General features: G+C 39.6%; 1 protein-coding gene across 4 annotated transcripts in view; it reads right to left on the reverse strand.

Moving 5' to 3' along the window:
* RARB (retinoic acid receptor beta) overlaps window positions 1-27,461 on the reverse strand; it is a 499,718-nt gene extending 472,257 nt beyond the window's left edge. Inside the window, exon 1 of one of the 4 annotated variants that reach the window (XM_045003219.1) lies at window positions 27,366-27,461. The gene's annotated coding sequence lies outside the window, so the exon portion shown is untranslated. The remainder of the gene's footprint in view (window positions 1-27,365) is intronic. The other 3 variants (XM_045003215.1, XM_045003220.1, XM_045003216.1) reach the window with 3 other exon arrangements.
* Between the last annotated feature and the right edge of the window lie 248 nt (window positions 27,462-27,709).

Raw genomic sequence — 27,709 nt, forward strand, 5'->3', positions numbered from 1 at the left:
CCATTTCTGAGGTTTTAGTAAGTACTTTTGTACACTGGAACTGCATTCATCCTTCAGTAAGAAATGGTTCCAGTGCATCAGTCATGATTTTCTAACACTCCCAGAATACTGCATTTAGATTCCATTCTCATCTCAGTGCTTTTTTGGTTTTTTTAAAAGAATTCCTTCCATTTTTTAGAGTAGTTCGTTGTTGTTTACTTCAGCTATAGAGTCTCCCATCTGAAACCAACAGAGTCAATGGTTCAGAAATCTCTCTTATGGAAGTATTTTTCTACATGCACAATATCAAATGGCCATTTCTATTTTAAGAAACAACTTTCCAAACCAAAAAGAACATTGATCTCCATAGTGACAAGAACAACGTCTAAGTCCATCAAGGAGAGAGAAAAATAGTTTGCTTCCCCATACCTTTACCAGCAACATAAACTTTAAAGTATTGAAGCTACAGAACATAATGATTCATTATTGTATGTGGGTGAGCAAATGGGTACTCCAATAGCTTAGGACACAGACTATTTCATCACAAAGTGCTCAAGAATATGGCTTTGAGTCAAGTACATTGAAATAGAGACCTGGTAAATGTCTTCTTCCTGAAATGTATTAATCAGTAGAACAGTAGTCCAGTGGATTAATTTAGCAATGAGATATTGTTTACTCATACTCTGGGTAGAGAGTGTTGTTTACATTTGCTCTACAAATAAAATGTGTAATATGGTATGTAGGTCCCAAGAGTCCCAGGAATTTACACCTACTACTAGTTTAGCTGGGCAATTACCCTAAAAAAAAAACAACAACTAGCAGATCAATAGCTCTAGGGAGTGATGACGACTTTTACTCTAATTCCAGCAGAAGTCACCCAAAAAGTTAAGGCTTACTCTGGATCAAGGGTCTGATCCAAACCTTATTGAAAACAATGGGAATATTTTCCCATTCTCTTCAAATGCGCCCTGAAGCAGGCTCCAAGAGGGCAAACACACAAACTGAGCTGCTATGTGTATAATTATGTTATTTATATTTTTCAAAGTGGTAGGGAGATTATAGATTTTAAGACAACAAAAAGAGGTTTGATTTTCTTAAGGTAGGTGCTCAGTATTGCACATTCCTTAAAAATCAGGTTTCTTTTATGCATCTCAATTGGATACCCAATAGCTGAGACATCCAAAATCATCAATCACTTTTTAAAATGCAGGCATATGTTCTTTTTTCTTTTTTGGACAATTGTAGTTTAGTTTTAGTTATTTAGGCTGATCTTGCATAATATATTAGTAAATTCATTGGTGCCAACTCATGATTTTATCACAAGTACTGGTGTTTTTCTTAAACCCACAAAGCCAAGATGCCCTATAGTGATGTAATTCCCTAAAAATATCAGCTTCCATTTCAAAAATTAAGTACCGTATATACTCGTTCATTAGCCCGTTCGTTTATAAGCTGACCCCTCAAGATAGATAGGTAAAAATAGCAAAAAACTTTATGATCCTTTCATAAGCCGACCCTATATTTCAGGGGTTGGCAAACTTTGGCTCCTGGCCCGTGAGGGTAAGCTGCTAGCAGGCCTGGTATTTTGTTTACCTGGAGTGTTCACAGGCACAGAGCCCCTCAGCTCCCAGTGGCTGCGGTTTGCCGTTCCCGGCCAATGGGAGCTGCGGGAAGTGGCACCACTTCCTGCAGCTCCCATTGGCTGGGAACGGCAAACTGCGGCAACTGGGAGCTGAGGGGCTCTGTGCCTGCAGACACTCCAAGTAAACAAAATGTCCCGACCCGCCAGCTGCTTACCCTGGCGGGCCGAGAGCCAAAGTTTTCCAACCCCTGCTATATTTTAAAAGCTGGCATCACAAGAAACACTGAAAAGTTTTGCTAGAATTATTCTAATGTAATCTAATGAAAAAACTGTTGTCATTATAATAACTGAACAAATATGCATTTACCTTCAAAATTACAGTCAATATTTAAAATCAAAGTAAATGGTTATTTAAAACAAATAACTTAGAACAGGGGTAGGCAACCTATGGCATGGGTGCGAAAGGTGGCACACGAGCTGATTTTCAGTGGCACTCATACTGCCTGGGTCCTGGCCACTGGTCCGGAGGGCTCTGCATTTTAATTTTAAATGAAGCTTCTTAAAAATTTAGAAACCTTATTTACTTTACATACAACAATCGTTTAGTTATATATTATAGACTTATAGAAAGAGACCTTCTAAAAACATTAAAATGTATTACCGGCACGCGAAACCTTAAATTAGAGTGAATAAATGAAGACTTGGCACACCACTTCTGAAAGGTTGCCGACCCCTGATTTAGAACAATATGAGACTTTAAAAAGTCTCAACATCCTTCAAAGTCTGAATCAGTCTCTGATTCACCAAACAGTTCATTAAACTTGGCTTCAGTCACAGCTGCACCTGCATTGTCATTGTAGGAGGATAGGGAACCACGCAAGATTTTGTTACGGCCTAGCTTAGGCAGTTCCGCTTTCTCAGCCTCTGGTTATTGTAGGACACGGCATGCTAGTTTCAACCTGCCGTAACCGGCTGCAATTGCTGCGTGGCAAGCCCCTAGGCTGTTGGCCAAGGGGGCTGCCCCGGAGGGTGGAGAGTCCCTATTGCATTATGTATGAGCTGGTTTGCTGCTGTTTATATAAATATGAGCATGCTTTGTGTTTGCTTTTGGACTCCGTACCAGGCCGAGTTCCAGGGCGCTGGGTTCCCCACCTCCGTGACAGCAACACTTGGAGTCCCCGTTGCGAGTGTGTCACTTTACCTTCATTAAAGCCAATAACTCACAGTGTGTGTGGGCCTCGTTCTTACAGAGCACCCTGGGAGGGCCTACAGCTCCCCTGGAACCTAACAGTCATCATAGATGTCGGCAGTGTCGTCTTCCGATTCAGATTCCTTCTCAGCATCAGCCTCTGTTGTGTCATCATCAAATATGGCATCATCTTCTGACCCGTTGAGTGCATTGCTGATACAGCATTTCCTAAATGATTTTTCTATCATTTCCGAGGGAATGGACACCCACACGTCCTTCATCCACTGGGCGACCTGATTAATTTCATAAGATTCCCGCCTTTTGTCAACTTCGCCATGCCTGAGCACATCCATTCAGACCACATTTTGCGTAGCCTGTCTTTAAAGGGTTTGGTCAGGCAGACATCAAGCGGTTGTAGAACTGAAGTTAAGCCTCCAGGTATTTCAGCCAAAGTAGTTTTCATATTTTTGACCACATTTTTCACCTCATCCGTCTTGTGTGCCCTGAACATGTCCCAAACGAGCATAGCAGGTTTCTTGAAAAGTGCTCCTGGTCTCTTATTCCACACTTTTTCCAGCCATTCAATAGTCCCACGTTCATCCACCCATCCCTTTTCGTGTGCACGTATGACAACACCAGCAGGAAATTTCATGTTTGTAGGCAAGGTTTTTCTTTTAAAAATAACAATAGGCGGGAGCTTTGATCCATTTGCCAAACATGAAAAAAAAACACCGTAAAATGGATGTTTTCACAGCCAGTGGTTTTAATTAAAACTGTTTTTTCACTGACAGCGGTTACCGTTCTGTTCCTCGGGAGATCGAATGTCATTGGTGTTTCGTCCATATTTCCTATTTGTGACAGTTCAAATGCATATTCCTTTCGATATTTTAAAATAAACCTTTGGAAAGATTCAATTTTTTCTCCCAGATCTCTCAGCAGCTTTTGCGCTAGCTTTGTTCGCTGACGAAGACAGAGACCATGACGGTTCATGAAGCGAGTACACCAACCCACTGATGCGACAAACATTGATGGCTTTACTGACTTGTGTTCGTCGTCTTTTGACATTTGCAGAGCACGCAGATGAATTCCAGCTCTAGTGACAATGTATCCATTTTGTCGACATTCAACAACCCAATCGTTGAGATCTTTCTCCAGATCAGGAAATGAAGCGCTTCATTTTTTCTTACTTCTTGGCAAGTCTTTTAATGTTGTTTTATTTTTTCGCCATTCTCTTACTTGCTTCTCATTGATACAGAATTCATGAGCAGCGGCACAATTATTGTTTGCTTCTGCATAGTCAACAGCTTTAAGTCTGAACGCTGCGTGATAAGCAGATCTTTTGATTTCACCATTGTTCATTTTAAATACTAGTATGAAAATAGATTATTATTATTGTAGTTATAGATTTTGTAGGCCTTTACCTAGGAACGTCATCTGCTTTATCACTATCAAATTATTATGATTGTTCTTTGTTTATTTCAAAGCAGCCCTGTAGATTGGCATGTCTGTGGGGATAACAGGCTATTTCAATTTTATTAGAGATTTTCATCAATTCTGCACATTATATTTTCATACTGGCTCGAGACTTATGAGGTCCATTGGTAGAAATGGGTGAAGAGATCAAATTACACAGTAGCAGACTGACACCAGTGCTATAGTACTATCGTTCATTGTATTTTTCTGATTGGCTTGTAAGGCATAGCATTTTGTAAAATGCATGGGTCAATTGTCATGCAGATCTGCAGCACGGCTCTTAGTATTCCTTTCAAGCCAATCTAGTCCACTAAACAAAGCCTTTGCAATTTTTAAAGGCTCTAGTATTGACATCAATAAATGGGTGGGCAAACTTTGGCTCCCGGCCTGCCAGGGTAAACCGCTGGGGGTCAGGACATTTTGTTTACCTGGAGCGTCTGCAGGCATGCAGCCCCTCAGCTCCCTGTGGCCGTGGTTCACCGTTCCCAGCCAATGGGAGCTGAGGGAAGTGGCGCCACTTCCCACAGCTCCCATCAGCTGGGAACGGCAAACTGCGGCCACTGGGAGCTGAGGGGCTCTGTGCCTGCAGATGCTCCAGGTAAACAAAACGACAGTGTATTAGATATTCAATTAAATGATTCCACAGAGTTTAAAATCATCAAATTTTGGTGTAGACCCATTTATAAGCCAACCCCCGCTCTTTGATGTGTCACTTTTTTACCAAAAATATTCGGCTTATGAACGAGTATATACGGTAAGTTTCTAGTCCTCATAGTTGGGCAAAAAAGTTTAAAGACTTAAACCTTTAGGGCTCAAAAATCAGAAAGCAAATCAAAAGAATCCAAAACGTATTATTTTTATTGTTAAGTCTGACTCATGATTTTTTGGAACCTGACTCATTATTTTTGAATGCTTGGGATTGGAAATACTGTAAATGTACTTGTTACTTACCGCTTGTGGCACTCTGTACCTCAAAGCAGCACCCTGCAACCCCCATATTCACTCATCATATAATTATTATCTATTTCATACAAAGCATGCCATGTAAAAAATCATATGAAAGGTCATTATCTGCTGAAATCCACAGTTCTATCCAAACATGTATAATGTTAGTGTTTATGAAGTTATGAGATTTTGCTGTGTCAAGGCTGATTCTCCACTCTGGTACTTCAAGTGCAGAAGGTGGGGGCCCGCAAGGATACTAAAAATTAATACTGGCCACTGCATGCCTGTATTAAACTCCCAAGGTTACAGCTTCTCTCTGACCTTGGATGGGTAGATTCTACCACCACCCAAGTGCAAACCCCCACCTTTTGAAAACCCGGGAAGGAGCACTTCGGAATTCCTTCTTGTGGGGTACCCTCAAGTCCTTTCACACACATCCCCTCCGGGGAAGAGATGAGAAAGAAAACAAAGGAAATCAGCTGTTGCCAACAGCTAATTAAACAACATGTTCACAAACCTCTTAGAACACAAAATCCAATCCTGTTCTTAAAAAAAGTAAAACAAAAAGAAAGAAAATACATCTGGAACTTAGCCTTTTTGCTAGATCTTAAAAAAAATTATAAAAATTAAGCATCAAGATAGCTCTCTTGAGGTTCAGCTTAAAAGTTAAAAGCAAAATAAAAGCATTTAGGGGTTAGCACAGAGGAGTCCACAAGCCATAAAGAAATAACAGAAATAATCTTAATCGCACCTTCCTAGACATTCCTTGATTTACTTACATATCTGGGGTTTCAGATAAGCAGTTCCTAGATATGATTTGAGGAGAGGAGGGATAGCTCAGTGGTTTGAGCATTAGCCTGCTAAACCCGGGGTTGTAAGCTCAATCCTTGAGAGGGCCATTTAGGGATCTGGGGCAAAAATCTGTCTGGGGATTGGTCCTGCTTTGAGCAGGGGGTTGGACTAGATGACTTCCTGAGGTCCCTTCTAGCCCTGATATTCTATGATAAAACATATATGGCTTTTAAAGCTTCCTACAGCATAGTTCAGCCCTGTTCCTGCTCTGCATCTTCTCTCCTCCGGAGGACAAAAGGAGAGTCTTGTTTCAATTTTAAAAAGTTCTAGCATTCCCATTGGCTCTTTTGGCCAGCTGCCCACACACTTCCTTTTACCTATGCATGCAGTCAGACTTTTTAACCCTTTACAGCTCAAGCAAGTAGAGAACAGCTACCAAGGGAGATTTTATAGCTGGGTGTCCATAAAAGGAAGCTACCCCCCACCCCTTTCATTTATCATATGCTGCATGGTTGTTGCTGAAATATGTTGTAAGTTTGAGAGTCTCTACTACTAGGTGGTGATCCATGCCCAGGAGAGTGTTAAGCAACCATCAATCAGCAGGGGAGTTGTAAACAAGGGATTTACAATTCTGTAAGAGAAGTGCGCATCACACAATGGAGGACTGCTCAACTCTGTGACTCAGCAAAGCCCACCAGGACATGTGTGCGTTAGTGTTTTCCAAGCGTATGGATTGTGGACATAAAATAGAGGACACTGGCATCATGCTTTTGCCTTTCTCCTTCCCCACCTATGCTGGAATCAAGAAGAATGCTGGGAAGACAAAGACTTGAACTGAGGAGACTGGTCCCAGGCTTAAATGGGAAACCTGTGTATTAACAACTGTAACATCTAGTGGGATGAGAAAACTGCTTGATCCAAATACTGCCTAGTCTAATAAGGTTTAAGAATTAGACTGTTTGCTTACCTTTTATTTCCTTTGGTAACTATCTCTGACCTTTTGTTTCTGCCATTTATAATCACTTTAAATCTATCTTTCTGTAGTTAATAAATCTGTTTTATATTTTACCTAAAACAATGTGTTTTGGCTGAAGTGCTTGGGAAATCTCAGCTCAGGCTACAAAGGTTAGTGTATGTTCTCTCCACATCGAGGGAGGGGTGGACTGGGTAATAAACTTACACTGGTCAGGCTTCTGACCAGGGCAAGATGGTACAGTTCTGGGGTCCAAGGCTGGGAGCTTGGAAGATTTGCTGGTGCCTTCTGCTTCTCTTTCAGCTCACCCTGTATATGATGGTCATTTTCACCAAACCATTCTTGGTGGTGACATTTGAAAAGTTTAGCATTTCTATGGAGTTTTAATTGCCAGTGTTTTCAAACTTCTGCAAATTCACTGTCTCCTCTGTCTATGATCTATTTGGCCCCCAGTTTAGTCTTGATTCTTTTCCTTAAATTATTCCTGGGTAGTAATAATGCCAAGGGAATATATACTAACTCTTCTGGGTAGTTCTTTTATGCTCCTAATCTTCTTTGTAATATTATGACCAGGACAAGTTTAGGGCAAAAAACAGAGTCTGTCGTACAATGCTCTTGTGATTTTAACCTCTTGTAGATGTTTTTGGCATATGATGCAGTCAGCTTGTCTTTGTGCTGTGGTCTTGGGTGCAATCCATACTGTTCTCTATTTATGAGTCTAGTCTAATGGGAGACTGTGTTGTTGATAATAAGTTGGAACGGTCAAAAGACAGTGAATAGTTAGGGGTAAGATAATAAAGGAAACAAAAATATCAAACAATATGATTAACAATACGTATCTTCCAGTGCCTGATACAACATACAGCTAAAAAGGTAAAGAGATACAAAAGTCAGCATGTATTTACAATCATTCACAAATATTTAGTTTATCATTTTAAAATTGCAATACATCTTTAAAGGAATAATACATCCAATATTAGAAAGCAGACAGTAGCTCTCTAAGTAATTGTGTGCATTTTCTATATTTCTCTCTTAAAAGCCTCCCTGATCCTTATCACAATATTATATTTTTTTCTACTTTAGAGTGTTAGATTACAGGATTAATATTAAAAGCCACTGCGATTATTAATTTCAGAAATAATTTTTTCTTCAAGTATGCTTAATACACCTCTACCTCGATATAACGCTGTCCTTGGGAGCCAAAAAATCTTACAGCGTTATAGATGAAACTGTGTTATACTGAACTTGCTTTGATCCACCGGAGTGCGCAGCCCCGTCCCCCCGGAGCACTGCTTTAGCGCGTTATATCCAAATTCGTGTTATATCGGGTGGTGGTATATCGAAGTAGCGGTGTATTTACAATAGTATCTCTATTACAGTCCCTCACATAACCACCTCAGCACAGAAATGCAGAAGAGATAATGTTATACCAATTTTCAAAAGCTGCTATTTTAGAAAAACTATGAGCAAGTTTGAAGGAATATGGTAACAATTATTAAACACAACAATATGGTGCCCGATATGATGCATTAACACACCATAATGTTATTGAACAAGACTACAAGAGACACACTTTGCTTGCACTTGCTTGGCAGACAATTACTCTTTGCTACTGTAATACTTCATGTGCATACTTCCAAGGAAGACTCATGAATGCACAGGTTCATTAAGGGAATGAGAGAATCGATTGTAAAATGGAAAAGGCCGAGTAAGGTTATATTTCAAAGAGATGAATATGGTACACTCCATTATGTTGTAATCAGCTTCTCACTTTCATCCTAAGAAATGTAATAGTCTATCCTAATTTTGAGAAAGAAAAAAAAAATCTCGCTGCCTTTATAGTACCATCATCCCAAACACAGTGAGGAATTCAAATGTGCTGAAAGCAGTTTCCATTTACAATGGGTCTTTGGAGCAGACCACATTGATGTTGCTGACAATTTTTCTTCTTAATAAGAAAAACATTCAAATGCTGCTAATATTGCTACCTTGGCAATCCATATTTAATAGATGGGGCTTGCCCTTTACATGACACACACAACATCAGTCAAGACTGAATTTTATTTCAATTTATTATGGTTGCTGTCTAATTGAAAAAATGCTTACACTATAGGACATCTGAACAATAGAAGTGTGCAAATGATGTAATCGGCCATTTTGGGAGAAAATTCTGATTAAAAATATATCTACATTCAAACGTCTAAATATTTAATTAAAATGAAACAACAAAAACCCATGAGCACATTAAGAGACCTTGTCGCTGGTATTTGTGGTGTAATGCCACAATCTCATAGTTTGTATATTTATGCGGCAAGTTTATTGCATTTTCTTTTTAAATGGTAACTGCTGATATTTTTGAAGTACAACAAATAAATCATTTGAATATTTTTTTCATTCAGGACTCAAGTGCTTCATTTTTTCAAGATGATCACTTATCACAGTTCCTCACTTACTAGTGTAGGCTCTGTCTAAATTCTGCAGCTGCAGAAATCCGACAGGCCTCTTGGGTAAGCAACCATTGACACTGTACTCTAGTCCAAATAAGAACACCTCTCTCATTAGCAGCTGCAAAATGTTGTATTTATTATTATATGGCCACCCAACCCTGTCCAGAGCCTGCCCCTGTCTACAGCTCAGCCCAACCCAATTGCCATATGTAGCAACTGGATTCGCAGGAAAGACGTCATGGGTTCTTCCTTAACTGGTATACTTAGGATTATACAAGATAATGGATACAAGATAATGGCCATGAGGTGGCAGGTGTCACGGAACTTGGTAAAATCCAGGCCACTCTTCAGTATTTATACTTAAACCCCATTAAATTGTCACGTATTCCTTCTGTATTTCCGTCCCCATCATTGCTTATTACTAGACCATTAGTGTATAAATAAAAGCCTTGCCCTTTATAATCAGGCAGCTCCTTTGGCTTGATTTGTACAGTGATGCTGGAAAATCCAGAGCCTAAATGCATCATCATTCATCATCATGGAAACAACTGTTGATATATAATCTCATAAGAATGCTTTTCTTGCCTTCTACAGACTTGCTAGAAAAGAGGGCAATTCAATTTGGATCTGCTGGCAAATCGTCAAGTCTTCCTTATTCAGACAAAATTCCCACTGAAGCTGGAATCTTGACAGGAATGCACAAATCGGATCAAAGAGTGCATAGGGAAATAACCAGTTAGTGGATTTTATATATTTTGCACCATAATGTGAGGGCTTTTGCATGGTTCCATATGGATCATGCAGTTCTGCAACTCATCACATGGTCCAAGTCCTACAGCTCTCACTCAGGCAAAATTGATCTTAGCCAAAAGGCTGAGAAGTGATTGGATTTAGCCTTTAGAAAACATGGATAAATAAATGGAAAAGAAGGAAGTGCTGAAAAACTACACGACACTTAAATGGGATTTTGATAAAATATTACTTATTGTAAAGTTTGCCAGAATATGCTGAAAGCAAAAGAGCCAGTTACACTGTATCCTGCTGCAGCTGTCCAACTTTATAGCTAAAATGTTCATGATAATTACGTTAAACAATTAAAGAAGGAAATCCACAATTATTATTAAGAGGATGTTGGCTTGACAGTACTGTATCTGTTATTTAATCTCAAAAAGCAATATCAACTCCAAAGGATGATGAATTTGTACAAATTGTGGAATTCACACCCTTGGGACTGCAAAGTCTCTATGTAGTTCTGTAGAAGCCCTATAAAATACTGTCAGTTTCACCATAATAGACCTTACATTAGACATTACAGAAAAGATGGGAAGGACAGTCTTGTGGTTAGGGCACTGTTCTATAGATCTGGGTTTAATTCTTGCTTCTGCTACAGACTTCCTGTGTCACCTTGGGCAAAGTAATTTCTCTTCTGTACATCAATTCCCCATCTGTAAAATGGGGACCATTTAAGTACATAAATTAATGCAGCAATTTTAAGCAAAGAAAAAAAAATCTCCTTTTTTACTGTTTTGCTTTTTTACAAAATAAAAATCTCCTTCACTGCTCAGGTGAAAAAAAAAATCACATAATAATTCAAGCTTCCAACGCCCAGTGTTATATATTTTTAAACCACAGAAACATAGAAATGTAGGGCTAGAAAGGAGCTTGAGAAGTCATCAAGTCTAGCCCCCCATGCTCTGGCAGAACCAGGTAAACCTAGACTCTCTCTGACAGGTGTTTGTCCAGTATGTTTTTTAAAACCTCAAATTATGGTTATTCCACAGCCTCCATTGGAAGTCTATTCCAAAGCTTAACTACCCTTATAGTTAGAATGTTTTTTCCTAATATCTACCCTAAATCTTCCTGCTGCAGATTAAGCCCATTACTTCTTGTCCTACCATCAGTGGACATGGAGAACATAGTGAATAACTGATGAGAGAGAAAGACATCTTTATTTATTTATTTGATAAACAATATCCCTAATATATTGCTATTCTTGGTGTCAGAGGATACTGTTACATTTCAAAAATATAGCTCTGTGATAGAAAAGATGTAGAAGAACCAGCAATGGTGAAATTAATAAACAAAATGCATTCATGGCCCATTACTTCACATAACTTTACTATATAAATAGTCCACTCAAAGAAATGGCCTCATTTAACATTTAATTCTCACATCCTATATTCAGAATGTATTTCAAGTATTAAAAGTTATGCATGACTGTCACTGTTATACAAATGCAGTAACAAGAAAAAAATACCATTTTTCCACACGTTTTAAAGTGTTTCCTGGTGCTTCATTTTCCTCAGAATCTAGGGCTGGTGCCTTATTATTTTAAATCCTTTTTTGTACCTATTCCATGTATTGTAGCACCTGTTCTCCTACGTAACACTGATGCCCAACCATATCTCTGTAAGTCTATAAATATGCTGGTATTAATGCAGCCCTATTATGTGTTAAGAAACTGATCCAAGGATTTAAGGGTGGGCCCCTTTAGCGCTCCTATTAGTAAAAGGCCTGGTCTACACTGGTGGGGGGGTCGATCTAAGGTACGCAACTTCAGCTACGCGAATAGCGTAGCTGAAGTCCAAGTACCTTAGCTCGAATTACTTACCCATCCTCACAGCACGGGATCGACGTCCGCGGCTCCCCCGTTGACTCCGCTACCGCCACTCGCTCCGGTGGAGTTCCAGAGTCGATGGGAGTGCGTTCGGGGTTCGATATATCGCGTCTAGATGAGACGCGATATATCGAACTCCAAGAAATCAATTGCTACCCGCCGATCCGGCGGGTAGTGAAGATGTACCCAAAGGGAGTTATTTCAATGTGCTCCAGGTACACTGTGGAGTAAAAAAGACCTACACCAATATCTTAAACTTCCTTGAGAACAGCTGCACAACTGCTTCACTCACTGTGGACAAGGCTGGAGCACCCGTAGCAGAGTCTTCCTGACAGTATGAGAGACAATTACAATAATATGTAATACAAGGACATTTTTAGATTTTACAACTTGTTATTTAAAAAGTTGTATGTCTCCCTAATCAGATTTTTAACCATTCTGAGGTGCTCTAAGGCAAATGAACTGCTTTAAACTCTCCGTTTAAGCAGAAATAACTAAGGAATTAGTCGGAAAAGATAGAACAACCTCATGCTACAAAGATTCTACCCTCATACTCAGGCAATACCACTGATGGGACGGACAGAAAAATATAGCCCATTACATTAAATAAACAGCAATTCAGGCCAGGCTGTTCAGGACTAATAGACTGAGTTCACACTATCACTAAACACAATTTATAGCATTGTTATAGCAATAACATTAACAGTGTCATTTTAGGAAGCAACTCTCATACACATATAAGTACACAAGGGGATTTGGCCGACACCTGTAGAAAGATCAAATAAAGCTAGTGTTATATCTAATTGCTTTTAGAACATGCTGCAAAACCCAGATTCTTGATCAAACTTTTCCACTGAAGCTCCCAAGAAATGCTTCCCAAAACTAAGGATGGAGAAGAGTAGAATGGTCCATGAAGTCCACTATGGATCTCACTATGCCAATCTAATTTACCCTTGCAGTGCTTCAATATTATGAGATAGATACTACAGGCAATTAATAGCTAGCAGAAGATGGTATATTTTAGATTTAGAGCTCTAATGCATATTATCGTCAGTAACTTGTTTAGGGTTGCTTTGGAATTTCTGCCTGCAGATTAAGTATAAATCTGGAATATGAGACAGGAAAATTGAAATACACAGAAATCATAGCCTGCTTTCCTTCTATTATTTTCCTTCACAAACACTGCCTTACTTTCAATTTATTGTTAATATAGCATGTTAGCAGACGTCTTTAATATGCTTTCTACACATCCATGAAAACCAAATACACCAAAAAACAGAATGCTTCTGGTTTTGCCCAACATATGGCTTTTTATTTGATATGTTCTCCCTTGAAAACTATTCCTTCACAAAATGAAAATTCAGCAAAATCTCTAATAGCTTTCATATTTCAGTCTAATAGGTATCATGGTATTGCACTGCCACCCACCTTTGCTACAATATTGCACAGCACATTTAACAGACATTTTCTTTCTTCAGACAGACCTTATGTGCGGTTTCTGCAGGACCTTAGCATTCACATTTAACAGAGTCTATGGGCATAAAGCACATTTATGAACACCTGCTGAAACATTTTATTTGCCTTAAAAGTTTTATTATAACTATTACATTTTCTTACTATGCTTTATGGGCCAAATCATAGCTCTATTTTAGTCTAATCTCCCATTGATTTCACTAGGACCCAGATTTGGCTCTAAGGCCCAGATCCTAAAGGTTTTTTGGCACTTAATTTTCATCACAATCCAGGGTCCACGTGACTTACTTTAAGCGTTGACTATTTTAAACACACAAAATCATTGGTAACCTATAGCCAATGCTGGACTGAAAGGGCAAATGTTTCAAAGAACTAGTCAAGATACTGACTTGCCTTCCCATTAAAGAAATCTTCCTCTCCATTCTTTATGTTTGTGCAAAGTCCAATTCATCAGTGGTGCTCAAAACTTTTTCAGTCACGCCCCGCCCCCCTTACCAGTAACAGAATCTGTTCTGTGCCCCCCACCCTCCATTACTGCACAGCCACAGCTTCTTCAGAGAGGAGTTTGGGCTGAAGGTGGAACTGGGGACAGAACAGCTGGGGCTAGAGGCAGAGCTGGTCTGGGGGCAGAAAGGGAATGAGGGCAGAGACCAGCTGGGTGCAGAGCAGACTGGAGTTCTGAACGGGGTTGGGAAGCATGGTACTCACTCCCTCCCCACTGTGAAGGATGGACCCAGCCCTGCCACGCCCCACCCCAAATATTCCTCCCCCCCACAGTTTGGGGACCACTGATGTAAATGAACAGGTGGTAAAAATGCCTTCTTCCTGCTTTAGCTAGACAGAAAACCTTGCCCCTTCCTCCCAGATTGGGATCTGGCCACAGTGATGCAAGCTTTTGTCATCTCCAAACTAGATTAACATAATGAAATGGAAGCAATACAGAGGTTTCAGGTTGTGGAAAACATAGAAATCCACTTCCTCAATGGGACATGCTACCATGAGCACACACTACCCCGGGCTCAGTTCTCTTACGGATGCTTCTGTTGCCAGTTCAAGGGCTTGATGCTGATTTCTAAAGTCATCAGTGGATCCGCACCCATCTCTCCAACTCTGACACACTAAGACAGCTGTGCTCCTCTGCAAAAACGCAATGCAGTGTAGAACAAAGTATGTGAAAGCATTCTCAGTGAATGGACTTCAGCTGTGCAATGATGTTAGAGAGGAGATTACAGCAATTAAAAGTATAATCACTTTAAGGGCACTCTGAAACACCCTTCCCTTTGAGCTCTCTCATCATAACCAGAAATATTTATATTTCTAAAAGTAAACACACACACACACACACACACACACACACACATATTTTATATATATATATATATATAAATAAATAAATAAAGCAACAGAGCTTCCTATAACCAGGAAAGAAAGAAGTATAGATGACTCTGTGAAGATTTAATTTAACTTGGAAATATTTAGAAATTACACTGATGGCCACAATAGAAAATCCTAAAATGTTTAGCTAGATACACAAACTGTATTCACACTTGGAGAGATTAATTTTTTATTAGTAAATGTTAGTAAACACATATTCCAATGTACATACACAAAGTGATGACAAAATACTTCCAAATAGGCAAAGTAAGAAAAATGCAACTTGCAAATGTATTAGAGTTTGATTTAAGGTTATTTATTTGGTATATTTTGATAAGTGACGGTCATAAAGCTTTCTCTTAAAACAAAATCAACTTTTGAATCTCAACATCTACTGTCATTAAATAATTACTGCCTGACACCCTCCATCATTTCCCACAAGTGTGAAAATTAAATTTATAAAAATAAAAAAATACTTACAACCCATAATTTTTTTGCAAAGGTGAAAATTTCAATGGATAAAACAAATTGAAATGCTTAAAAACAAACATTGACGTTATCCATCAAAATTATATACAAAAAAAATCTTCCAAACCTAACAGAATAGCAACACAGAATTATAGAAATGTAGGATTGGAGGGGACCTCAAGAAGTCATCTAGTCCATCCCCCTGCATTAAGGGAGGACCAAGAGTACCTCTACTATTCCTGGCAGGTATTTATCTAACCTATTCTTATAAACCTTCAATAACGGGAATTTCACAACCCCCTTGGACGCCTATTCCAGAGCGTAACTATCCTTATACTTAGAAAGTTTTTCCTAATATCTAACCTAAATCTCCCTTGCTGCAGATTAAAACCTTTTATTTCTTGTCCCACTCTTCAGTGGACATGGAGAAGTACTGATCACCATCCTTTTTATAACATCCCTTAATGTATTTGAAGACTGTTGTCAGGTCCCCCTCAGTCTTTTTTTCTCAAAACTAAACTTGCCCAGTTTTTTCAACCTTTCCTCCTAGGCCAGGTTTGCTAAATCTTTTACTATTTTTGTTGGTCTATGGACTCTCTCCAATTTGTCCACATTTTTCCTAAAGTGTGGTGCCCACAACTGGACGCAGTACTCCAGCTGAGGTCTCACCAGTGCCAAGCAGAGCGAAATAATTACATCCCGTGTCTTACATATAACACTCTTGTTAGTGCACCCCAGAATGATATTAGCCCTTTTCGCAATTGCATCATATTGCTGACTCACATTCAATTGTGATGCACAATAAACCCCAGATTCTTTACCATAGTATAACTGACCCAGCCAGTTATTCCCCAAGCCATGTCTGTTTCACAAAAGCTTGATAGTAAATTGCTTACTTCAATGCAAACAAAAAAAATCAAAATAATTATAAAAATGAAATTATAGACACAATGATGAATGGAGACAGGTGAAATGTTAAAAGATCTAGCACCATACACAAAAATTATTGATTTTTTTTCTGATTACTGCTTAGATGATCAGAATGTATAAGGTACTTGTTGCCTTCTTGCACCGTGTTTTATTAATGCTCCAGATCAGACACCCAATTTGGAAATCAATGCTTACTTCATCATTTTTCTCTGAAGGGTTCTATTATTCACAATTGATTTAACAGAAATGAAAGGCTTACCATTAACAAGGGCCAGCTGCTGACACTTCTTAGATGAATTATTGAACTTCTAAACGTGAATTAACTCAACCATCATTAAGACTTACTGTTTGATGCTTCTCACACCAGAGCCACTGTATTTATAATTACAGAACCAAAACAACTGAAAGAGCTTCTTAGCATTTCCTTAAGAGATTCACCAATTCCAGTAACTAAAAATGAATGAGAAGATTTTCAAAAGCAGAAATGGGAGTTAGGCGCTAAACTCCCATTGACTTAAAATGGATTTGGATGCCTAATTGTCCTTTGTGCCTTGGAAACGCTCTCCCTTGATGCACAAAAATTCAAAGGGACACTGCATTTCAAGCTCAGAAAAAAATGTTTATTTATGGGGATGTTACCTTTTATTATTGAGCATGTGATTTCTGAAGTTGAAGACTTAAGCTCAAAAGAGGATAAGAAAGTTTGCTAGTTATTTTCAAAATTATTTTGTAAGTACAATACACAACTCACTGTCTTTTGAACCATTTTACATTTAACAAGAAAATATTGGACAAAAATATAACTAGCAAATGCAAAAACCCCAGGTGTGTAGAAACTATAATTCATAGATGGGCTATGTCATCTGAGCTAACAGGACATCTGCTCAGAAAACGCACTCACCGGGCTCATTATTCAGTCTAACAAAGGTTATATGTTGCCACAAGGTGAAGTCTGGCCAGGAAGAACTGTTGGGTTTTTTTTCGGTTTTTTTTGGAGGGGGGGGAAGAGAGGGTCATTCCACCAGGTTACAACACCCTTATTAGCAGTCTCAACAGAGGGTCCAAGAAGTAAGCAGATATGGAGAAAGATCAGTTCCCTAAAGATGGTCACTCCAGGTCAGCAAAAGGAAGCATGTGCTGACCCTGCGTCTTCTGTAGCTTTTTTGTGAACAAACAACTCCAGGGATACCAATTCAGCAACTGTTGGCAGAAGCTGCCAATGTGTTCGTGTTTCTTGACACTGGGAGGTGACTTAAGGACCCGGTAAAAGCCATTATTGCTAAGCAAGTAAGTAAAATCCATTTATTCATGTCTGAACATGGATGACATCATTGCAGAATTTTCAGAAGCCTTCCTGATCCATCACTAGCTTCAAGCACTCAACACCTGACCACCCAGTGATCTACCATTCACCAGCTATCCGTATCCTCACTGGCTGTCCCCCTACTATGGTGAGTCATCATCATTCCTTTCATGATAACTTTTTTGAGGTTATTTCCATCTTTACACCTGATGTGACCACAGTACATAATTTTGCACATGTTGATTTCCGACATTAGGGTCAGCTTCTCTCCAGGCACCAAAAGCAATATGCATCTCAGGGTCTTACTCGACTGCTCACTACTGTACACTCACAAGTTGTCTGAGTCTCCAGAAAACCATTCTTTCACTTACATCTAGAAAGTAGACTGCACATTTTCCTACCGAATGCAGAACCCACTTTAATCGTACATGACTTTGTATAATCTCTCAAATGGACGACTGCATAAAGCTCTACTTGGGACTTCATGTGTGAAATCCACCCAGAAACACTGGCTGGTTCAGAATGCAGCCATCTGCATGAGATCACAACATACCTGTTCTCTATTTCCTTCACAGGCAGCCAATCAATTACTAGATGAAATTTAAAGATACCAATTACGTCATCCAAAGCCCCAAATGACGAGACACATCACCATCTTCAACTCACCATATGATCTAATCTCATACAGAAAAATGGAATTCAGTTCTTCAAGGCTGAAATCTGTAGGTTGCTGGAGGCAAGGCATTTGTGAGAGTGGGTCCTTTGCCTCTAGAATTTATGCCTTATGGAAACATACCTGAGGACAAACCTAGTCATCTCTAGGCAAAAGTGCCAAGACCTTTTGCCCAGGCCTTCCCAAATGATTTAACTCCTAGATAACTAATCAAATTAAAAACTCTAAAGCAACAGAAGAACATCATGTTCATCCCTCTTATTAAAATCACCTACTGTTCCAAGCCTTGCATGGGTGCCCAGAAACACTATAAATATGTGCAGTAATAATAATAAAAGCATAATGTTGAATTCAACATTCATGCAGAGGAAAAGGTGCCTCCTTCACTAGGCATTTACTGAGTCAACTCCTGGAGTTACTAGGTTTTCTTTAGGGATGTTCCATTTTTATTATACACAAATGGAGGCATGGTGCATAGCTCAAAGGGCTAGCACACTAAAAAGAAAAACCAGACAGAGAGCAGGGATAAGAAAGACAACAAACAAGGAAAAAAATTTCCTTGACCATAAATATTGTAGGAGTGGTAGATATAGAATCCACTAAGGAGATAAGAACCAAGAAATTATTCCCTGGGTTGATTAAATTAATTGTTGAACAGGGTGGATTGATTTAAATCACAAATTTTAATGATGATTTAAGCCAGCAAGCAGGAAGCCTTGTAAATCTTGTTCTGCATTTGTACAATTTAGTTATTTTCCTTTAAAAAGGCTAAAACGTGTTGATTTTAAACTAAATACACCTTTTCCACTAAATTTGAGACTTATTCTTGCTAACCAGGAAGATATGCTATCTGTATACAGCTATTTAAGCTATGATGTATTTTAACATACATTTATTCATATTCTTAATTTTTACAGTTTTATACTACAAAATAGTGAATGGCACATTTTTTATTTACTGTGTCAAGCGGCATTTGGATAAAAACTGGAATTCAATTAAAAATGCACCAAAAACAGCATTCTAAAATTGGTTTTTTTAGTTAAATAAAACTACCTTAAATGTGCTTAATATATTTGAAAAAAAGTTTATAAAAACATGTTTTGCATTTAAAACTAACCAATTATTAAACAAAGGAAGTATTTATGTAGTTAATGAAGTGAACTGATTGTTTTGGATCACCATGTCCTTCAAGATTTTAGACCTAGTCCTTTCACTATCCTACACCCACATTTTTAGCCATAGATCAGAAGAGGAAAAAAGCTTTTTTTTTTGCTTTTTAAACTCCCAATCACTCTGTTTCCCAATACTGAATGAACTAGTTTGAACTGAACTAGTTGAATTAACAGATATGAAGAAAATATTCTCTCTGCAACTGCACAAGAGAGGCTACCAATGTCCAAAGCTGGTATAGCACTTCACCGAACTCTGGGGTTCCGGGTTGTTAGCCAGTGATTTCCACTAGTTCAGTGATTTGACATTCTTTAAAACTTCAGCAGCAACTATATACTGCCAGAATATTACAATATTTAATTTAAATTATGTTAAGATTGTAGTTAAGGCCCTACTTGAACAGCGGGATGATTGTCCAAAAAGTTTGGCCAAGTTGTGAACAAGCCATAGAAAATCGCAGAAAAGTAATAATGGACTCTATTATTTGCAGTAATAAGGTCCATTATTACTTTTCCATGATTTTCTGCTCTTGGACACCCAGGGGTTAGTGTGGGAGCCCCGGGCTGACAGTGGAGACTCCTGCTGTCAGCCACCTGGGGTCGACAGCTGCCATCTAGGGCTGAGAGCAGGGCCTCCTACTGTCAGCCCCGCGCAGGTCAGGGCTCCCGGCGCTGTCAAAATTGCAGTGAAAGCCTAATATTGTGGGATCAGCAATATCGTGGAATTAAGTAGGACCTTAATTATAATAAATTTGGGCCTTAATACAGGTTGTCTCAATGTCTAATTAAATTATAAATATACTTTAATTTTAAAAAGAAAAATGTATTTAATTTAAATTAAAATATCCAATTTTAAAATTTTTAATCGCTTTTTCCCACAGGGTTGAACGACTTGAACTGTAGTTTAATACATAGTACTGGGGATTAGGTAGTTAAATATTTACACTGCATGAGGAGGCTTTGATATGAGTTGCTGTTACTTAAATCTGTGCGCTCTGTTCAGACAGTAGGACTGAAAATCCATATTTGGAATTACAATTTAAAGGCAATGGCTCTCCCTGCCCAATCTGTACCATGATCAGGTCAAGAAGACCTACATCACAGAGAACAAAAAGTAATGCTGTTAGGATTTCTACAGTCCAGTACTTAGATTTCTTGAAAACACAGAAAATATATATATATTTTATTTTATAACAAGATGAAGGATGGACTTACGAATAGAGAAGAAGAGAGGTCTTTGAGTAAGAAGGAAGAATGGTTTTGTGATAAAGGCACAGGACTGGGACCCAGGAGATCTGGCATGAACTCCCAGTTTTCTTGCAGATTTCCTCTGTGAACTTGGGCAACCACTTAATCTCTGTATGTCTCAATTCCCCATCTGTAAGAAAGGGATAATAATACTTCCCACCCTTGTCTGTCTATTTATTAGGGGGTCTCACAAGAAATTTTTGGTGGCCTCAGAGCGCGGCCACCAAATCTTGCTGGTGGCCGCTCTGACAATTTTTCCCAAAATACTTAATTAACTTTAGGAAAAACAAATAAATATGCACATATACACGTACAAATCATTGTAATTTATGTAAGTTTTTATTGCAGACTCAATAATAAAAATAATGTACAGTTGTCTATTCTTTACTGGACCTAAACAGAATAGAAAAACAAATAAAGTGCTTTGTATGTTCTTGTCTTTTTGTTGTTGTTGTTTCTTTTGCTTTTTTTGGTTGACTTTTTCTTTTTTTAGACTTGCTAGCTAGTAAGTCTGTTTCTGTGAAAAGTGCTATTTGTATGTTTGTTAACACTGCTTTCCTCCCCCAGTCACCGCCCAGGAGGCTGTGACCGCATGAAAAGTCCCTGGTGGACACATTTGAGAAAAGCTGATTTAGATTGTAAACTCTGCAGGGCAGTGACTCAGTAGCGTAGCTAGCAGGGTTCAGGGGAAGCAGCCGCTTCCCCTCAGCACGTTTTCAAAAAGCAGTGCCTGCCAGAGGAGCCATGGGTGGGGGGGGGGAACGGCAGGCGCGGAAGCGGTGCCTGCCGGGCCGGCGCTGGCGGCAGCACAGCCGGAGGAGCCATGGGGGGGCGGCAGGCACGGCTGGAGGAGCGAGGGGGCCGGCTCCTCAGCCATCGCGCCCCACGCTCAGCGCAGCTCCAACATCGCCACAGCCACCTTCTGCAGCAGCGGCCCAGGGCTTGGCGGCCAAGAACTCCCCGCCCCTTGCTAATGCGGCGGGGGGAGGCGAAAGGGCCCCTGCGGCTTTAAGGCCGCCTGGCTGGCGAGCCCCGCGTGGAGCGCACCGAGCACCGGGAGCAGGCCAGGGACAGGCAGCAGCGCAGGATGGAAGGTGAGTGGCGGGGGTCCGGTGCCTTGCACTGGGGGATCCGGACAAGGGATTCTCCAGGGCCGGGCCTGCAGGGCAGGAGCACAGGCCGTGCTGTCTGGACAGGGGGCCCTGGCACAGCGCAGGAGCCTGGGGTGGGGGAGACAGGATCTCGTGGGTGGGGCCGGGTGGCACAGCCCGGCGGGGGACACCTGCAGAGCGCGCTGGGCAGGAGAGAGTCTCCTGGGGATGGGGGGGTATCCGCACCCCCGGGAAGGCCGCGGGAGTCCTGAGCCGGCCCCGAGGTTAATCTAGGGGGGAAACGGGAGGAGCCAGGGGGCGTGGCCAGAGGAGGAGCCAGGGGCGTGGCCAGAGGAGGAGCCAAGTGGGGGCGCCTTTTTTATGTTTGCTCCCCCTGCACTTAAAACCTGGCTACACCACTGCAGTGACTATATGTTTGCAAAGTGCCTACAACAATGGGGTACTGATTAGTAGAGCCCTGTAAATCTGCACATATCTACTTTATATCTGCGGATATCTGCATCCACGGATACGGATATCCACGGACCATTTTTGTAGATCATGGATCAGATGCAGATACAAATTTTGTATCCACACAGGGCTCTACTGGTCAGCTGGGACCCATAGGAACAATCATAATACAAATTTATAATGATAATAATAATAATACAAAACTTTATGGGCTTCTGTGATTCCTTTATCAGTTCATCCTATAAAAACTATCTGACATCCACTCCACTTTCAGACAATAATTTTAATGCTTACAAGATGCACATGGAGCCCCATTCAAGGATACTATTAGTTGTAAAATATTATTATAATGTTAGACAGCATGGTAATATTCAGAGCATTATAATTATATAGGCTAAGCTATAACTCATTTTAATTGTATATCAATCATTCTAAGCCTTATGTAGGACACTAGAAAGTTTAATACTCTACTATAGTATACACCATCACACACATTTGTTGGAATGTTTCATGAGATACAGACACCAAGCCAAATTCATCCATAATGTATTTCAATTGAAGTCTACTGACTATGACCCACTAAAACTAAGATTTTTAAAAAGTTATTGACATAAAATATTTAAATAATGTTAAAAATTCTTTAGAAAATTAAGAAATGTTCAATTATATCAAGAATATTTTAAAACATCCAGATTTTTTCCTCTGTCTCTCATCTGTGGAACTATAAAATCTCATTAGCTTGGATGACTGCATGGCAGCAAATGAGAGCATATGGTTTATAAAACTCATGTAAAAGGGTTTGGGTATACTTGTCCTATAATGTTCCTCAAAGCATTTTATCAGCATTCATCAACATCCAGAATGAAGGCCAGATTCTGAACCCCGTAAGCCTGCCAGGTTGCAATTAGCTAGAAGAGTGGTTCTATTGGCTCCAATGAGACTACTCACAAAAGTAACTACTTACCAATGGGACTAAAGGGTTCACAATCTCTCTCTTCAGGAGGTTTCTATTTGTGGCTATGTTTTTATTTATTTTTCCATTTTTTAAAAAACGGACTATGTTACTTTTGTATACAATTAAATATTAGCTCTACATTAGAACTAATGTCGTTGACAACTCTCAAAACTGCCAGCATGACTGTCTCCAGAACAGAATTTTCAGATCATTTGCTTTTAGACTAGAGCAGGGGTCGGCAACCTTTCAGAAGTGGTGTGCCGAGTCTTCACTTATTCACTCTAATTTAAGGTTTCGCGTGCCAGTAATACATTTTAACGTTTTTAGAAGGTCTCTTTCTCTAACTTTATAATATATAACTAAATTATTGTTGAATGTAAAGTAAATAAGGTTTTTAAAACGTTTAAGAAGCTTCATTTAAAATTAAATTAAAATGCAGAGCCCCCTGGACCAGTGGCCAGGACCTGGGCAGTGTGAGTGCCACTGAAAATCAGCTCGCGTGTCGCCTTCAGCATGCGTGCCATAGGTTGCCTACCCCTGGACAAGAGGGCAGAAATAAAAAGCTAAAGTCAATGCTGATGTAAATGGGCACAACTCCATTGAAATCACCTGCTTGCTTCCTCCAGGGCTCAACTGGCCCAAAGTTTCTATTGTGCAACTTCATTTTGTAACACAGAAATTTAAAAAATGGTTCAATACAACTGCCCAGAATACAATAATATTGACTTCTGTGCAAATTTCTGAGGATTGGTGTTAATCTTTCTTACACACAAACTCAAGGAAGACATCTTGCTATTTACTAATTATATACCCATCTTGAACACAAAACACTACATAAAAAAAATATTTAGGTTGCAAAGTCAATCAGTCGAAAGTTAGGAAATGTCAGATTTACTCTTCAAGATTTTAACTCTTTATACCTTAACGAAAACTCAGTGGAAATTCATTTGACAAAGAAAAGGCACTTCTGTATCCAGAGATTCCCCCTGCCAAATATCAAGAACTACGGCAAACAATGAAGGGATGAGACCTCACCAAAAGAAAAGATCACAAAAATCCTTTATAATAGAAAGTTAGGCAACCTAAGTACAGGAGTCCCTACTAGCTTCCTTCATATTTAATATAGTTGTACTGAATTATGTACATCTGTGTTGGTGACAATGGCCCAGATTCTCAAAGGTATTTGGGCACCTAACTCCCATTGACTTCAATGGGACTTAAGTGCCTAAATGTGGTTGAGGATCTGGCCCAAAATATGTTGTCATTCTAATGATGAACATTTCCCTTCGCCTATTTTTACTATTTCCCTAGCCTATTTACTGCTGTTGGCTGTAAAGAAACAAAAACAAAACAAAACCGCAAATAATTGTAGATTGTGTTTCTATTACTTAGTGTTCTTGAGAATTTGGATCCAGGGTGTCACTGACCATTTCTCAGGATCCAGCTAAGCTAAATTGTAATATTTAATTCTAAATGGCAGGATGACCACACAAGATGAGTAAATGTCTCTTCAATACATGCAGCACTGATTTTATTTTAGCCTTTTATCAAGGGCAAACAGTTCAACAGTTTGTTAGAAAACAGGAAACTTAAAGGGGATGATTGTCTTCAGATCAAACTCAGAGTTTTAAATTAGCAAGTGAATCACGTGAGTAGAATTATAAGCCATTAAAATGAGCTTAACATATGTTGATATTTTAGGACTAGATTCAATAAAAACTCTTCCAGTTTTCCCACTGCAAAAATCTGTGCATAACCCCACAAGCCTTAAAAACAAATTTGTTTTGGCTTTTAAATTGGCTGGAATTAAAAAAAACACACCTCTAGTTATGAGATGAAAGCCTTGTATAATGAATGTGCATTACTAGAAAATCCTAAAAATGAAGCTCATAAACAGCCCATACGCTCCATGGTTCTATGGTTGTGGAATTCATCCCTTGCCACTGAACATAAGCTATCATATTTTGATTATGAAAATTAGAAAGTTTTCTGATTCTAGCCCTTACAGTTGTGAAAATAGCCTTGAAAATAAGAACAGAGAATCCAAGGATGCAGTGTTGGCTTCCTGAGTTTGCAGAAAGCCTAAAAAAGTAACTCACGGGCATGACCTGCCCCCTTCATTACAAAGGGATGTTAACTATGAAACCTAAAGATGACCATTAAATATCAAGGTGGGGAAGGTAATGTCTTTTATTGGACCAACTTCTGTTGGTGGAAGAGAGAAGCTTTCGAGCTACACAGAGCTCTTCTTCAGCTGTGGACAAAATTTTCCAGACCTGAAAAGCTCTGAGCAGCTCAAAATCTTGTTTTCCACCATCAGAAGTTGGTCCAGTAAAAGATATTACCCCCTTCACCTTGTCTCTCTTATATCATGGGACTGACATTATTATAACAACACTCCAAACATTAAATTAGTTAATACGGTTAACTATTTCACTGCAGGTTATTTTTCAGATATGTCCAGATACTGGGAGTCCCCAGCTGCCAAACCCTCCAACTTCCTCCCTTGACATCTGCTACAGTAAGGTATTTTTCACAAAGAGTTCTGTGGCATACTGGAATCTGAAATTGTGGGTACAGTGTTAAATAAAATAAATTTAATATCAAAAAATGACTCTCAGGCTCTGTTACTGACAGTATTATTCCATTTCAGCTTTAATTTAATAAACCCTCAATTTTTAAAATGTCACTGAAGCTGCCACCGAATTTCTACCGGCAGGCTCCAAAACCCAGGGATCTTTAAAACTTTAGGTCCAACTTGCAGTGGACCTTGTTTATATACATCATTATCAAATAACATTTTCCCCTCCACTGTGGCAATAACATCACAGACGTTTCAGGAAGACTGATTTTTGAAAGCAAGAGGTTTATTGCCGTCCATATGTTATTTGATCTAACAGAAAAATAGAGGCATATAAAACTACTTACCGGTAGTTTTTATTTACGCTAAATCACGCTCTTATGGGATATGCTTAGGCGGAAGAAAGGAGGACATGCAACTGGTACTTGAAACACAATGCTAGTGTAAAGTTGCCAAAAACACAGAGCAGGGAGCATGTTTGGGCTACCATGAGCAAGATCAGCATGCACTCCTTAACCACTGCCAGCTGGCACTCTGCTGAATGCACTATATTCACTAGGACTGGACATATATCTTAACCCTAGATCATGCTCCCATGGGGATATGTTGGCAAGCCCACCTTGCAGCTCAAAGTATTCCTGCCTGCCTTCTGGTGCAAGAAAGAGAAGGTTCCCTACTCTCTTCTTTCCATCAAGCATCAGGACACCAAAACAGGACAGAGATCTTTGGGGCAAATCATATTCTTCTCCCTGACCACAACTGCACTATCAGGCAACTCTCAAAGGTCAGCAGAACTACAACTATTCCATTGCACACAGACAGCCCACAAACAGGGGCCTCCTGGGCCCCTGCCCACCATGAAGATTCATAGATGGGAAATAGGAGTGGCAAGGGTGGTGGCCAGTGGGTCTACAAACTACACTTTTTCACTAGGTAAAGCCCATAAGTACAGGGTGGTAGAGAACCACAACAGCCACTGCTACAGCTCAGAGGCTACGGAGAACAGCTACAGAGTAGATGACTGTTCTGTGCAGTGGATCTGGTTTGGGGTGGGAGGAGGATTCTGTCCCCCCAACCATTATGCAGGTCCCCTGGGTTTTGCACAGGCAATGGGAACTTGCCCTACTGAGTAATAGGAAATAGGAGTTCTTGTTGATTCTTGTAAATTCCTACATTCAGAAGTGTTTCTCATATTTCCAGTGACATTACCTGTTGCTAAATGTGTAGCTATTTCAAGCTTACTTTTATCCGTAGGAAGAAAAAAAAATAATCACACTCTTATCAACATACAGTACAACTATTTCCTATTGATTTTCAAAGTATAATATGTAAAGTGGGTGCAAACCATATGGATAATATGTAAAGTGAGGAACTTTTTGCTTTCAGAGAGCTCAGCTGATACCGTTTGCTTTAGTATTTTCCCTGTGCAGCGCTCTTTTTGTTAACTTTTTGCTACCTCTTCAAAACATATCCACTCTTTCAGATTTCCATGTCTTTCTGGCTGATAGCTTGCTGTCATGGATAGAATGGCTCTATGGGAGGAAATGTACCAAGGGCTGCCTTGCGAAGGGCGTGTCACCAATTACAACTGTAACTATTTCCAAGGGATTTTGAAAATAAATCCTAATTTACCTCTTAATTCTACCTTCGCATCTGGGAACTGGAAGCAAGTCCCTGGGAAGTCGACTCTGGAGTTAACTTCTTGTACTTGGAAAAGTTTAAAATCCTGGAAAAGGAAAGAACTGTTAGAGTTGAAAAACATAATATGGCAGAGATTTTAATCACATCCAACATACCCATAGTAAAAGTAAATGAAGAGTTCAATGTTACCCTTTTGCTCTGCTCTCCTTCCTTACCTCATAGAATACCCTCTGCAGGTGTTTGAGGCAATTTCACCTTCACAGTTTTGGAGGTAGCAGGCTAGAGGAATAGCTGCTGCATCATCCTCTGTGAACCCCACACGAAATCTTAGCACA

The sequence above is a fragment of the Mauremys mutica genome, chromosome 2 (assembly GCF_020497125.1).
Source record: "Mauremys mutica isolate MM-2020 ecotype Southern chromosome 2, ASM2049712v1, whole genome shotgun sequence".
NCBI lineage: Eukaryota > Metazoa > Chordata > Testudines > Geoemydidae > Mauremys > Mauremys mutica.